Source organism: Neofelis nebulosa, chromosome 5, assembly GCF_028018385.1.
Source record: "Neofelis nebulosa isolate mNeoNeb1 chromosome 5, mNeoNeb1.pri, whole genome shotgun sequence".
Taxonomy (NCBI): Eukaryota; Metazoa; Chordata; class Mammalia; order Carnivora; family Felidae; genus Neofelis; species Neofelis nebulosa.
Genome location: NC_080786.1, coordinates 25360291 through 25376289, shown reverse-complemented (window position 1 = coordinate 25376289; position 15999 = coordinate 25360291). Strand labels below are relative to the sequence as shown.

Sequence of the window (15999 nt, the reverse complement as noted above, 5' to 3'; positions counted from 1 at the left end):
TGGATCACCCAGGCATCAGCTGAGGCATGAGAGAGCCCAGGAGAGATCAGCTAAGCTGCTCCAGAGTAGAACTCAGCTGACCCAAAGAATCATGAGCTAAGCAAATGGCTGTCTGAAGCTACAGAGATTGAAATTGCTACACAGCAAAAACTGATCTAGATTAGAAAACAAAACAGCCGACTACCATTTAATAGAGACAAAGTTACCTGCTTCTTTCAAAGTGATTTTGTCCTCATATGGGAAGGGGACTCTACAGAATCTCATGGCCCAAATTAAGTTTTAAGTACAGCAATACTTCTGTGATGAACCGTGAACTTCACCTTCTTGCCCAATGCCCCCTTCTGAACACTATCAAGAACTTTCAAGGTAAAATCAAACGTAAAATTTGTTTCCGGGTGCCTGGGTGGCTCAGTGGGTTAAGCAACTCTTGATTTCAGCTCGGCCCATGATGTCATGGTTTGGGAGTTTGAGCCCCACATCGGGCTTTGTGCTGACAGCACAGAGCCTGCTTGGGATTCTCTCTCTCACTCTCTCTCTCTCTCTGCCCCTTGCCTGCTTGCATGCACATGCTCTCTCTCTCTCTCTCTCTCTCTCTCAAAATAAATAAACTTTGAAAAAGGTAAAATTTATTCCAGTGTGATAAAAATAAAAATTAGCTAGCTTAAAAAGTATGGGCCTTTAAATCAAAAAGTGATATGAAGTATAATGATAAAGCTGAAGAATATTCCTGGTTTACAAGCACAAGAAAATGGAAACCATCTAAAATCCACCAATGGATAACTAATGAAGTACATTAAAATATGATTGTTCATATACTGAAATACTTTTCAGCCATTTAAATTGATGAAGTAGAAACAGTATGAAGAGTACGATCCCAAATATGAAAATATAGACAGAATATCTATGAGAAGAAAATATACCAAGATGTTACGTTGTGATGTGGCTCTTTTCTCAGTGATGAGGAGAGGAGGGTTTTTGCTTTTTCCTTATTTGTATTTTCTAACCTGTCTTCAATTACAAGCACCACTTTTTGAAAACATCTTTACTGAGATGTAATTGGAATATCTAAATATTCACCCATTTAAAGTCTTCGACTCAATGGTATTTAACATATTCAGAGATGTGCAACCACCACCACAGTCTGAATATAGAACATCTTCATCACTCCCCCAAAATTCTTGTACCCATGAGCAACCACTCTCCTTCCTCTCACCTCAAGGAAGCCTCCGATCTAATTTCTGTTTCTACGGACTTACCTAATCTGGACATTTCACGTAAATGGAATCGTAAAACATGTGGCCTTCTGTGTCTGGCTTCTTTCACTCAGCATAATGTTTTCAAGGTTCATCCATGCCACAGCATGGATCAGTACTTCATTCCTTTTTATTGCCAAACAATATTCCATTATACGGATATGTCACGTTTTGCTTATTTTTTCATCACTTGCTGGAAATCTGGATTGTCTCCACCTTTTGGATATTATGAATAATGCTGCTGCGAAGAGCCATATATATAGGTTTCGTTTTGTTTTGTTTTAAGTAGGTTTCACACCCAGCATGGAGAACAACACGGGGCTTGAACTCGTGACCCTGAGATCAAAACCCTAGCTGAGAACAGGAGTCAGACGTGCAACCAACTGAGCCACCTGGGTGCCCCGTGTATAGGTTTTTATGTAGATACGTGTTTACATTTCTCTTGGATACGTGTCTAGGAGCCGTACTGCAGGTCACATGGCAACTGTTAACTATTGACATTTTGAGGAACTGTCCATGCGTCACTTTTGTAAAACGAACAGGCCTCTTGGCTTCATTAGACTATCTCCCGAGCCTTCTTAATCTAATTTGTCAAGTGATGTAAGCAAAGAGACATCCCCTTCTACCTTAGCTGAAGAAGATGTTAAGAATTCTGCCTCGGGGCGCCTGGGTGGCTCAGTCGGTTGTGCGTCCCACTTCGGCTCAGGTCATGATCTCACAGTCCGTGGGTTCGAGCCCCGCACCGGGCTCTGTGCTGACAGCTCAGAGCCTGGAGCCTGCTTTGGATTCTGTGTCTCCCTCTCTCTCTGCCCCTCCCCCAGTCAAGCTCTGTCTCTGTCTCTCTCAAAAATAAATACCCATTGAAAAAAATATATAAAAAAAAATAATAATTCTGCCTCAAAGAGGCCACTAACTTAAAAGCAATGGGCCAACCAAGCATCCCAGCTCGTTGAATCTGGAAGGGATCAGGGGAGTCCTCCAGTCCTGTGGCTCTTGGGCCGGTGGAATGTTTCACATGTGGATCCCTCATTTCCACCTCCAGACCTACTGGCACTGAATCTCCAGGGGTGATGGCTGGGAATGTGTATTTTTAAGTCCCCAGGTGATCGTGAGGGTCAATGTGATCTGGAACCACTGCTGTAGTGCTTCCTGCTGAAGGGAGGAGGCTCACTTACTGGCTGAACATCTGAATCACACTGGCACTTGGTTGTTGACAGCCTGAGGGCCCAGCCACCTCCACTGCGGAATAGGTCCACAGGGGTTCTTCAAAGGGATGGAGTTACTCCCTTGCAATCAAGGAAAACAGAGTCTACCTCCTTTATGACAGGTCAGCCTTTCAAAGATAGGGAGTCGGCTACCTGATTGCCCGTTTTTTTTTTTTTTCCTCTTTCAAGATAGATATGCATATGTCTCCATCCCTAGCCCTTTCTTCTGTGCCCCCTACAGTCTGTCTGTGTTTCTCATCAAATACGGTGGGTGTGGTAGGACACAGAGCTCTAAGTCAGCCAGCATCAGCCAGCATCAGAAGAACAGAAAGACAGGGGCGCCTGGGTGGCGCAGTCGGTTAAGTGTCCGACTTCAGCCAGGTCACGATCTCGCGGTCTGTGAGTTCGAGCCCCGCGTCAGGCTCTGGGCTGATGGCTCGGAGCCTGGAGCCTGTTTCCGATTCTGTGTCTCCCTCTCTCTCTGCCCCTCCCCCGTTCATGCTCAGTCTCTCTCTGTCCCAAAAATAAATAAAAAACGTTGAAAAAAAATTAAAAAAATAAAAAGAAGAACAGAAAGACAGGTACTTCCTGTGGGCATGTTCGTAAATATGGCCAGTCACCTCTTGTTAAATAGCAGCAACCGGATGTTCTGTGTTCATTCAACCAATGTTTGTGGAAAATTTGTAAAACGAGAGAAATTAATTTGGGACCAGGGAACATGGATATCAAGAACAGCTAGTCCTTGAGTCATGGACTGTGTGCAATTTTAAACATTTTAAAAATTTAAAAATTAAATAACTCTAGGGGTACCTGGGTGGCTCAATTGGTTAAGCATCTGACTCTTGATTTTGGCTCAGGTCATGGTATCGTGGTTTGTGGGTTTGAGCCTCATGCTGTTGACATGGAGCTTGATTGGGATTCTTTCTCCCTCTCTTTCTGGCCCTCCCCTGCTCATGCTTGCTCACATGTGCGTGCTTTCTCTCTCTCTCAAAATAAATAAATAAAGTTAAAAAAAATTAAATAACTCTAAAGTAAGATGGAACATATTAAGTGCCAAAAGGAAGGGAAGATGATTCTACAAAGAGCTGGGTCAGGAAAGGTGAGGATCCCCACGGTGAAGACTTGGGATGGGGAAGGGATTCAGCAGAGGAAAGGAGAGAACAAAATGAGGGGACAAAGATCACAGTTATGATCTGGTAAATACCACTTTGTCATAGCTTATAGCATTTGTCATAGAATTTGGAGGGGAGTAGGAGGTATACTGTTGAGCTGTATTAAATTCCTTTTCATTAGAATTGCTGTCAAATCAGGTACTCTCCCTTCTATATTATTTTTTTGAACTTAAATGCAACTGATGTTTTTTATACTTAAATGTATCTCTTTTACATTTTATTGGGATGGTCTGATCCAACAGTGATAAATTAAGAGATAATGAGATTAGAAGGGAATTAAGGAGTCAGGGAGACCTACTCCAAAAAGAAGCAGGATTAGGTAAGTAATTTTCAAGGTTTCTTGTTTGGTTTTTTTTTCCTTTTTTTTAAAGTAATGGGGCACTTTCCACAAACACCAACTGTAACCTAATTTAGACACTCAACGTGTAAAAACAGTCAGAAGAAGCAGCCCTTGTTGACACTGGTGTGGGTGGGTTGTCCAGAACCTTCCCCACGCCCCACTCTCAGACACCCCCTTTATCCTCTTTCTCCCATGCCCAGCCGGAATGTTTTTGGAGAACCCAAGAGCATCCATGTTCTTTATTCTTTAGCTACTCATGGCCACCTGGTATACCCTGGGACTTCCCAGCTTTGGGTCTCTCTCCATAGGCCCACCACCTTGTAAATCTCTACACAAACCATTGAAAAAGCTGCAAAAGAGGACAAAGCACAGGATGGCGTCACAGGGCACACAAGGAAAGATCTTCCTTGAACTAAAGCACACCTTTGCTGAGTATAGCCTCTCAACCAGTCACACTCCACCCATAGACCCTTCCTTTTTATTTAGTTGTATTAAAATACTTGGCCAAGTGAATTTCAAAAGGACAAATTCCAAGAAGTGGCAATGAATGACCACTTAACTACAAGAACACCCCCCAGCCCTCTATACTCACTGATTTAATATACTAAATTCTTCTTGGAGAACCATTTGCCCTGTCCTCATCTGTAGCCTGCAGACTGTCTATGCATCTAAAAAATTCTTATTGGGAGGCCACATGGAAAGCATGAGAAGGAATGTGACAGTCCCCAGGAGCAAAGACCAGCCCTTGGCTGGCAGCCAGCAAGGAAGCAAAGACCTTAGTCCTACAACTGCAAGGAACTGAATTTGGCCAACAATCTGGATGAGCTTGGGGGGGGGGGTGGGGGTGGGCAGATTCCTGTCTTAGAGGCCCCAATAAGTAACATGGCCCTGCTAACATCTGGTTTCAGCCTCCTGTGACCCTAGCAGTTTAACCCACCTGGATTCTGACCCACAGAATTGTCTGACCCATGGTAATTGTCTGTGCATGTGCTTAACATTCTCATAGAATTATCTTCCACCCTTCTAATCTCAAACATCCAAGAAACCTAAAGATCAAGCCTATTTTATCACATTGAGGGTTGCCTCTTTCTTGTCATTCTGTGACATACACTGGAGGTTTTAAGCATATTGTTTTTGTTGTTCTTTTTTTTTTTGATTTTTTTTTAATGTTTATGTATTTTTGACAGAGGGGGAGAGAGACAGAGCATGAGCGGGGTAGGGTCACAGAGAGAGGGAGACACAGAATCCGAAGCAGGCTCCAGGCTCTGAGCTGTCAGCACAGAGCCCGACGCAGGGCTCCAACTCACATACCGCGAGATCATGACCTGAGCCAAAGTCAGACGCTTAACCGACTGAGCCACCCAGGCGCCCCTTAAGCATACTGTTTTTTTCAAAAATGCATTTGTTACAAGATTCTGAAAACGTGCTGACCTCTTTCACCTTTCTCTTTCTCTGCAGCAAAGTTCTAAATTCACCCCATCCTGTGGTCTTTGCCAGAACACACGCTTGCCTCTCCCCTGTCTCCAGCTCTAAAAGGGTCCTGGTGATTTAGCACATTTCACTACTGTCAGGATGTGTGACAGCGAAGAGAAATTATTTATGGGCATGCAAAGGCCAGGGGGTGGGAATTCATTTTTAATGACTGTGCTCCTTCCTTCTAGTTAAAGACATCAATCCTTCCTGCCCAAATTCCCTCCATTCGTCATGTTTTCACAATGGCTGACACACAGTAGGAACTCAATATTTATTTGTTGAATAAATGTTTTAAAAGGTCTACCTTAACTTGTAGAGCTAAATTTTGTACAAGAAATGAAATATGGGTGTCTGAGAGAATAAGACCATTGAGTTTTTGGAAGAAAAACATCAAATTCTTCCTTTTCACCTTCCTGCTATCCAAGCTGTCACCAAGTCTAGTTTTCTTTAAAATGTTTCTAGGAGCATCCCTTGCCTTTCTATTCCCACTCAGTGGCAGACACTGTTGGTGCCAAAACAGTTACTTGTTAGCCCAGGTTCCCTTTCCTAGGTAACACACTCTCCAGCTCCAGCTAACCATGATTCTTGGCAATGATGTGGGTCTGTGACCCACGTCCCAGCTAAGGGGACCCAAGAAAACTCTACTGGAGAGTTTCTGGGAACAGTTTTACTTTCTAATAAAAAAAAGGGCACGTAGCAGGAAATGCCCAGTTCTTCCCAGCTCTTATGACGTTCACATGAGATGCGTGGAGCTGCTGCAGCCACTTTGGGCCTAGCATTCCAAAGAGAGACCTGGCAGGCAGGGTGAGGACCAGAATGCAGAAAGGTGACAGCACCTGGGTCCTCTGTGATGTCCTTAAGCCATTGAAAAAGCTGAGTCTGCAACCCCTGATTTTCCTCCAGACTTCCTGCTTGGTGACATGAGAAGCAACATACCTACTGTAAGTCATTTCTATTCATATGTCCCGCTGTTGACATGGAAAGCATCCTAACCGACACCATGGCCACCACCGTATTCTCTCACATTGGAACCTCTCCTCCAAATGTCTGTCTACCTTTCCCCCATTCTAGTCCATCTCTCCCAACAACACACTGTTTCAGGGCCAACTCTGGACTCCTGGCTCTCTGATGAGATCCCTACTGTAGCCTCCTTCAACCTACTGCAAACCCGGGCTCTTGCCTGGATGGCAGAGTTCTCCGCAGACGCTCTTCCCAAGCAGACATGCTGTCAAGAACATGCCACAGGCCTCCCTTGCAGTTAGGTCTATGTATGTTGTACCTGTTTCCAGGGCTGCTGTAAAAGGGACTGCAAATTTGGTGGCTTACAATAGTAGCTATTCATTCTCTTGCAGTTCTGGAGGTCAGAAGTCCAAAGTCAGTACAACTGTGCCAAACTCAAGGTGAAAGCAGGGCCATGCTCCCTCTGGAGGCTCTAGGGGAAAACCCATTTCTTCAGCAGCTGTGGCTGCCAGCGTCCCTTGGCTGGTAGCTGCATCTCTCCAGTCTTCAAGGCCAGCATTTCCAAATCTCTCTCAACTCTGCCTTCACGTCTTTCTCCTTGTGTGCAAAATCTCCCTCTGCCTCCTTCTCAGAAGGATATACGTGAATGTTTTTAGGACCCATCCATATAATCCAGGATGATCTCCCCATCTCGAGATGCTTATCTTTATAAATTTTTTTAAATGTTTATTCATTTTTGAGAGACAGAGAGAGACAGAGCATGAGTGGGGAAGGGACAGAGAGAGAGGGAGATGCAGAATCCGAAGCAGGTTCCAGGCTCTGAGCTGCCCAATGCGGGGCTCAAACTCACCAGCTGTGAGATCGTGACCTGAGCCGAAGATGGACACTCAACCGACTGAGCCACCCAGGTGCCCCAAGATGCTTATCTTTAATTATATCTGCAAAAATCCTTTTTCCAAATAAGGTAACATTTACAAGTTCCAGGGCTTACTTTTGGAGAGCACCTGTTCAGCCTACTCTCACATGTGTCTGCGTGTGTCACCCAACTCTGTTTATCTCTGGGAAGAGCTCCCTCTTGGAGAGAGCATGGAGGGCCGGTGGGTGGGAGGAAGATTCAGTTTTTAAATATATACACTTTTGGACCATAAGAGTTTTCTTTAAAATTATTATAAAACCCACAACAATTTTTTGTCTCAATTTGCAACATAATTCACATTATCACATGAAATTTTTGTAAAAGACATATTCTATCTTAGGCCAGTTTCCCCAGAAACAGTCCCTGAGAGAAGGATTTACGCGCAAGTAGCTTATTATAAGGCGGTGAGGGGGTGGGGGGAGGCGAACAACAGGCTGAACCCGAGTGAGGACACAGGTTTATGCAACATCCCCTGAGGCTTAGCCTCAGCCCGAGGGAGGCTCTGGGGGGTAAGCTGTACTCAGAGGTCCACACCTCTGACAATGGTTATGCGTGCCTTGGAATGGAAGAGTGGGAGGTAGCTTTATCTGTAACATCTTCATTTTAATAGAGAGAAGTCTTCATTTTACTTGGGTAATTAAAAACTTACATTTAAAAGATAACTAGGGGCACCTGGGTGGCTCAGTCAGTTAAGTGTCCAACTCTTGGTTTCGGTTCAGGTCATAATCTCGTGGTTCGTGGGATTGAGCCCCATGTTGGGCTCTGCACTGACAGCACAGAGTCTGCTTAGGATTCTCTCTCTCCCTCTCTCTCAGCTCCTCCCCTGCTTGCACATGCTCGCTCTCTCCCGCTCTCTCTGCCCCTCCCCCACCCACATGCACATGCTCTCTCCCTCAAAATAAAAAAATAAACTTAAAAAAAAAAAAGATAACTAGTTATGTATCACCATGTCCTTTCTTCTGTTCCGCTTTAGATATACTTGTTTTTTGCTTGTAGAAAAGGAAGCAAAATGAGGGTTGAATAATTCCACTTTCTTGGAAAATGTACAACTTCTTGCTTTAAACATAGTTTAAAAAGGTGTGTGTGTGTGTGTGTGTGTGTGTGTGTGTAGTCACGTACACCCAATCTCATTCTGGGCTTAACCTTCGTTCATTTTTGGAGTTCGCCTCACTCTTGCCTTTCATACACCCACCCTCCTCAGTCACAGGTAAGAGCTACCCCAGGGGCACCTAAACATCCAGGTATTTCCCTGCTCAGCTTTTGCCAAGAGCAACAAAGCAGGCTCCGGAGGCCCAGGTGCAGGTGTCAGCAAAGACACAGGTGCTGGCCTCTGGAAGTGAAAGCACATTGATCAAAAGGGATCCAAGGAGGGGCACCTGGGTGGCTCAGTCGGTTGAGCATCCGACTTCGCCTCAGGTCATGATCTAGAGGGTGGTGAATTTGAGCCCCACAGCGGGCTCACTGCCGTCAGCCAGTCAGCGTGGACCTGCTTTGGATCCTCTGTTCCACTCTCTCTGCCCCTCCCCCACTCACGCTCTCCCAAAACTAAGTATTTTTTTTAAAAATGGGGGATCCGAGGATCTAGAAAAACTCTGACATTAGCCACTAATGTTCTAATTGTGAAACTAAAATGTACAGATGTGCTTTCCCTTCTGGCCTGCCTCGGCTCTTGGCACTTCCCACCGGCAGGAAGCCCCTTTCCCAACCCCCTTGGCTCATCCACACCCTGTCGGAGCCTGTTGGGAGCCCACGGTGTCCAGTGGGCCTTGGTCAGTCTCTACTTTCCCCCAGAGCACTTCCGGTCAGCAGGATGCCATCCAGCACTGAGTGCCTTGCTACTTATTCTGCAGGAAGTCTTCTTCCCTCCTGGATGCTCCTTGCAGGTAGGGGCCTCAGCGAACACCCCTTTACGTTTTCGTCCCAGGGTGGCACTCTTGTCCCAGTCCCTTTCTCTGACCCTCTGGGGCCTCCCAATTCCCTGGGAGTTTTCTGTCTCGTATCCACTAATCCTCTTCCACCAACTGCCAGCCATCCCATGGGAAAGCTGGAGGGCCGATTTCCACCCAAAAGCCCATCATCTATCTCTTCTTGGCAATGCCACAATCCACGTGACATTTCATGACCCCCAAGTCAAGAAGCTGCTGTCCAGAAGGAGACAGAGGGAAAATTCTGCCCGAAAAAGACGAAACAGGGACAGCCAGCCACCCAGGGCCCCACTAACTGAGCACAGGGCCAAAGACTCAGATCAGAAGTCAGGACTCAGTGACCTGATAAAGGCTTTTTGGGGTCACTGTTTTTTAAAAAAAAAATTTTCAATGTTAATTTATTATTTTTGAGAGAGAGAGAGAGAGAGACAGACAGACAGACAGACAGACAGCAGGGGAGAACCAGAAAGAGAGGGAGTCACAGAATCCAAAGCAGGCTCCAGGCTCTAAGCTGTCAGCACAGAGCCTGACGCGGGGCTTGAACTCACAAATTGTGAGATCATGACCTGAGCCAAAGTCAAGACGCTTAACAGACTGAGCCACCCAGGCGCCTCTTGGGGTCACTGTTTTTAAATATGATCTCCATCATTTGGGGAAGAGGAGTGACTTATCTGGTAGAACACATATCATACAAACTAAGCTGTCCTCTGCCAAATTCCTAATAGCCAAGTAGCACTAGAGACCCTCTCCAGGGACAAGAAGAAAAGGAATGTTAAAAGTTCAGGGGAAAGTTCAGGCCAGCCCCGTGGCAAGAAACACCCGAAGAGAAGTTGACTCCTGGTGGAAGTGTCGCTCTAGAAGAAAAGTTGCAGGCACTTAAGGAAATCAATGTCTTGCACAGGTTGATGAGTGTGGATTTACAAGGACAGAACGGAGGTACCTGACCCTCCAGGGATGGTGACTAAAGTGAGGCAAGCTCCAAAAAAGAACAAAAGTTAAGCCCAGAATGAGATTGGGTGTATATGACTATGTACACATATACACAGACACCTTTTTAAGCTATGTTGAAAGCAAGAAGTTGTACACTTTCCAAGAAAGTGGAATTATTCAACCCTCATTTTACTTCCCATTTCTATTTTACTTCCTGCCTATTTTCCATTTTACTTTCTTTTCCGAAGTCTACAGGAAAGGCGTATTTTTAAGGCCCTCAACTGATTGGACAAGGCCCACCCACATTATGAAGGATTAGCAATCTGCTTTACTTGAAGTCTGCAAATTTGAACGTTAATCATATCTAAAAACTCCCTCCACTACAACATCAAACTGGTGCTTGACCAAACAACTGGGCACCATAGCCTAGCCAGGGTGCCACATAAAATTACCCATTACAGCATCATTCTGCAGCTTGTTTTTTCATTTAACATTTCCTGGAGTTCCTTCCCTGCCAGTTTATACAGAATGACTGCATCCATAATAAGGATGTACCATCGTTTATTTAATCATTCTCCTACTGATGGGCATGTATGCAGTTTCCTTTTTTCTAGTACTAATCATGCTGAAATAATGTTCTTGTGTGTGCCTCCTTGTGAACAAATGCATGTGTTTCTCTGCAAGAGGTGGATGTGAGGTACGGGCTTGCTTAGTCATGGGTAGGAGTGGGTATTTAAGTTTTAACATTAAAAAAAATTTTTTTAATGTTTATTTATTTTTGAGAGAGAGAGAGAGAGAGACAGAGCATGAGCAGGGCAGGGACAGAGAAAGAGGGAGACACAGAATCTGAAGCAGGCTCCAGGCTCTGAGCTGTCAGCACAGAGCCTGATGTGAGGCTCAAACCCACAAACTGTGAGATCATGACCTGAGCCAAAGTTGGCTGCTCAACCGATTGAGCCACCCAAGTGCCCCCATTTTTAACATCTTTTATTATTTATTCATTTATTATTTTAAATTATTTATTATTACTGTTTTTAGTTTAGAGAGAGAGAGCGAGCATGAGCGGGGGAGGGGCAGAAGGAGGGGAGAGAGAGAGAGGGAGAGAGAGAGAATCTTAAGCAGGCTTCACGCTCAGTGCTGAGCCCAACTTGGGGTTGGATCATGACCTGAGCCCAAACCAAGAGTTGGACGATCAATTGACTGAGGCACCCAGGAGCCTCTAACATTTTAAATAGAGATTAGCAACCTGCTTTCTAAAGCAAACCCTCAAGCTTTTAAATGATGAATTTATTTTGATGAGGTCCCAACAGTTCATTTTTGCTTTTGTTTCCCTTGCCTCTGGAGACGTGTGGAGTAAGAAGTTGCTGTGGCTAAGATCAAAGAGGCTTTTGCCTCCTTTCTCCTCGAGGATTGTGATAGCTTCCTGAATTACATTTAGGTCTTTCATGCATTTTGAGTTTATTTTTGTGTATGGTGTAAGAAAGTGGTCCAGGTTCCTTCTTCTGCATGTTGCTGTCCAGTTTTCCCAGCACCACTTGCTGACGAGACTGTCTTTATTCCACTGGATGTTCTCTCCTGCTTTGTCAAAGGTTAGTTGGCCATACGTTTGTGGGTCCATTTCTGGGTTCTCTATTCTGTTCCATTGATCTGAGTGTCTGTTCTTGTGCCAGTACCATACTGTCTTGATGACTACAGCCTTGTGGTATAGCTTGAAGTCTGGGATTGTGATGCCTCCTGCTCTGGTTTTCTTTTTCAAGATTGCTTTGGCTATTCGGGGTCTTTTCTGGTTCCATACAAACTTTAGGATTATTTGTTCTAGCTCTGTGAAGAATGCTGGTGTTATTTTGATAGGGATTGCACTGAATATGTAGATTGCTTTGGGTGGTATCGACATTTTAACAGTATTTGTTCTTCCTATCCAGGAGCATGGAATCTTTTTCCATTTTTTGTGTCTTCTTCAATTTCTTTCATAAGCCTTCTATAGTTTTCAGTGTATAGATTTTTCACCTCTTTGGTTAGATTTATTCTTAGGTATTTTATGGTTTTTGGTGCAAGTGTAAATGGGATCAATTCCTTGATTTCTCTTTCTGTTGCTTCATTGTTGGTGTGTAGGAATGCAACTGATTTCTGTGCATTGGTTTTATATCCTGCAACTTTGCTGAATTCACGAATCAGTTCTAGCAGTTTTTTTGTGGAATCTTTAGGGTTTTCCATACAGAGTATCAGGTCATCTGCGAGGAGTGAAAGTTTGACCTCCTCCTGGCCGATTTGGATGCCTTTTATTTCTTTGTGTTGTCTGATTGCAGAGGCTAAGACTTCCAATACTATGTTGAATAACAGTGGCATGAGAGTGGACATCCCTGTCTTGTTCCTGACCTTAGGGGGAAAGCTCTCAGTTTTTCCCCATTAAACGATGAATTTAAAATTCATCAAGTATACATACATTACATTTTAGGGAAAAGATGCTCAGTCATACCACTTAGTGCACTGATGTGTCACTATCAAAACCGAGTGGGACGCGAGGAATCTGACCAAGTGAGAGCACCCAGAGCTGCTAGAACAGACTCAGCGTTGCCCTGAACACCTTGTGGGCCTCCTCTGTGCCGTGATTTGCTCTGGGTTGGAAAAGGGGTGGAGTTACAGCCTGGTAGGGGAAGGGGATGTGTCTGCAGTCAAGGTCATTCAAGGCAGTGGTCACTCATGGGAAAATCTTTTGAATCACAGGAAAAAGACAGAGAACTACTATCTTTGGCACTCAAGGCTATGATCTCAGAACCAAAATAATTATCCTAGAGAAACCGTGGCAATGAAAGAAATGTCAGATGGTTTAATAAGAATAAATACTGGCTCCCTTGTCACAGCAGAAGGTGGTGGATTGTAGATACCACAGAAATTGATGTTACTCCCTTAAAAATCCTGTGTGGATTGTTCAAGAGATGGCTGGGAGCCCCTAGAAACAAAAGATGGATCCCCAGAAGTCTACAGAATACAGAAGTTAGTGCAGAACGAGTGGGGCCTGTGTGTTCCCAGGGTTAGGGGACTGGAGGGGTGGAGGCGTACCCCAGAGTGGATGTCAGTTACAGAAATGCATCTCAGCGAGCCTCTCATGATTCTTTCAGGGATAAAATGGTGACATGTTAGGTGGAACAATAGGGCCATCTGAAACTTCTGGCAAAAGGGTTTGGCGTCGAGTTAGAGACTAGAGGAAAAACCCCCCAAACATGCCAAAGGACCATGTCCTCCATCTAGTGTGTTTGACATTGGACTGGAAAGGAGCCATCCTACAAATGAAACCTTCAGAGAAGCCAAAGCTGAGATGATCCTCCAAAAATGCAGGACGATATAACCATGATCAAAAATGTCTCCATAGGCTGGAAGAATGGGCAGAAATTAATAGGATGAGATGAACTGGGAGTCGGTTCAATAACAGATTGAATACACAGGGAGCGGATGGGGAGAGCTGAGTATGTGCCACCCTACATGATGCAATCTGTCATGGCTGCCCCAAAGTTGATCCAACCACCTGCTGGACGAGCAGAAGCCCAAGTCCAGCTGTCAGAGGACCAAGCGCTCACAGGTGGCAGGCTCCTCTCCAGCTTGCTCACGGCCCCCTGATCCCAGCCACCGAGCACATCAGGCTGAGTCCCACAGGCTCCCAGACCCACGTAGGTCAGTTAGACCCACTGTCATCACTATGTGTCTTCATTTACATTATTTAAACTGATGGTAAAGGCAAAAGAAGTTGTTTCTGGGAAAACTAAGTAGAATGCTTTGAAGAGATTTGACAAAGTGCAGTTGCCTAAAAATAACAACTGTGGCTGACTTAGAAGTGGTGGGGGCTGGAAAAGAGTACGAAAAAAATCATGAAATCGAGGATTCGGCAGTGAGATCCCTTTCCTAGACTTTCAAGACACTGCCCCAGGACACTGGTGATCGCAACACCTTGGGTGTGGTTTACACAAGAAAGGTGAAGTGAAATTCCAATCAGCAGACCTCAAACTCTAAAAGATGGGCAAATGGATGCGTATTTATATATTTTACATTAAAATAAAATGTGTGGGGGTATGAATATGATTTTCTTTGGTTCTTTTTAATTGGCTTTTCAATTAACTCTCTAACCACCATACCAACTGCATCAGCTAAAGAGTTTTTACTGTTATCGCATGGTCAGTTCTGGCAGCAAATTTCACAAGGGGCGCGGAAGGCTCATTCCAAGGAGAGGGGTGAAGACAGAGAAGGCTCTAAGGCCTCAAGGGCACCTGATGGTGTCCATAAGCAGTGATGGGCTCCCAGGCTGAAGGACATGCAACCTCAGAATGAAAAAGAGGGTCCCTGTCTCTCTGTCTTTCTGTCTCTCATCCATATGACCTATTCATCTCTGTAGTTTCCCCCTTTCTTTCCAAGAAGGACCCTTTCTGCTCACACTCTAAATTGTAAACTCAAAGAAAGTAAACAAAATACCCATTACAGATGCTGTGCGGACGGGCTTTCATACTACTCAAAACTGCCACAGGTTTCCAACTGAGAAACACGCAATGCATTTGGCTCCACACTTTTCCCTTGCCCAACCTCTGGTGTGCTTTCAGAGCAAGAGCAAGGCAACTGGGAGAGGATCTTTCTAGCCGATGACACCAGGGGACCAATAAAAGAAAGTACTATTTCCCTACGATATGCCAAGAGCTACACTCACAACTTTTGAATATATCATTTTTTAAATTCTCAACTTTGAGAGGCTGACAGTGTTCCCACTCATACAGCTGAAAGAAGGAAAAACAAAGAGGGGGTACACTCAGTCACTTGGCTGGGAATAAGACAGCCAGGATGCATTCCCAGACCAGACTCCAGAATCTACCTTCTCTTTCCAACACGCTGCGGTGTTTGCAGAGCTGTGAAGAGTTAGGTAGGTTTTTTCATGAAAGCGTCCACGTGTGCACGTGCACATGGGGACAGGGAAGCCGGGAAGATGTGGCTCAACTGGAATGGCACGTGTGTACTGCGAGCTGAGGATACTAATGTGCGCAGGAGGCAGAAAAGGAACAGGGCAGTCCCAACTGTGAGCAAAGAGAACAAGCTGGTCAGCAGTGTTTTGTGGCCAGAGCCCAGGAGTTTATGGGCTGGCCTGGAAGGAGAGAGGTTGCCAGAAAGGCAGGGTCAACCACAAGCCAAGAGGGATCTGCCCAGGGCTTGAACAGGAAAGACCCTTCCCAGAGGCCAAAAGGGTGAAGAGAGGAAGCAGGTGGGTCTCAAGGGTGAAAGGTGAGGCTGCTGGACAAAGGCCCACACACCTGGAGGGGCCAGCAGAAGGGGGGGCCGTCAGTGGGGAGAGGGGGGACTTCTGACACAGCCTCTTCAAAGAGCTGAGCTGTGGGTTCTGCCCTGGACTGGACACCGCTGGGCCATGCTGGGACACTGTATCCATGTGGTTCTGCTAAGGCAGCGATTCCCAAAGTGGGCTTGAGAAGGAACCTCTGTGAGGAGGGCCTGGATACCTGTGTGTTTAAAAGCTCTTGAGGGATTCACGCTTCATTCTGAGAAGTGTATGTGTACCTAACACTGAACCAAAAGGCCTGCAACCCAATTCAGGAAGCATTTACTGGAAGCCTTAGAGAACAAATATGAACGCGCCCACGCCGAGAAACTCGCAGTAAGGAAGGAAAGTGGATAAAGAAATCATAGTGATCATAATAGGAGCTGACAGACTTATGCACAGAGAATTACGGAAACACAAAGGAAGAGTCTTTCACTCTGAAGGAGTCTGAAGGGCTTCCTGAAGGAGGCCACCTATGAGCTGACCTAAAGTCTGCCAATACAGCCGCAAAGAGGAA

The 15999-nt window shown here is 45.2% G+C and overlaps 1 protein-coding gene across 3 annotated transcripts in view; it reads right to left on the bottom strand.

Annotated features, from left to right (window-relative positions):
• The window catches only part of RFTN1 (raftlin, lipid raft linker 1), a 209802-nt gene that overhangs the window by 26171 nt on the left and 167632 nt on the right, over nt 1-15999 (bottom strand). The window lies entirely within an intron of this gene.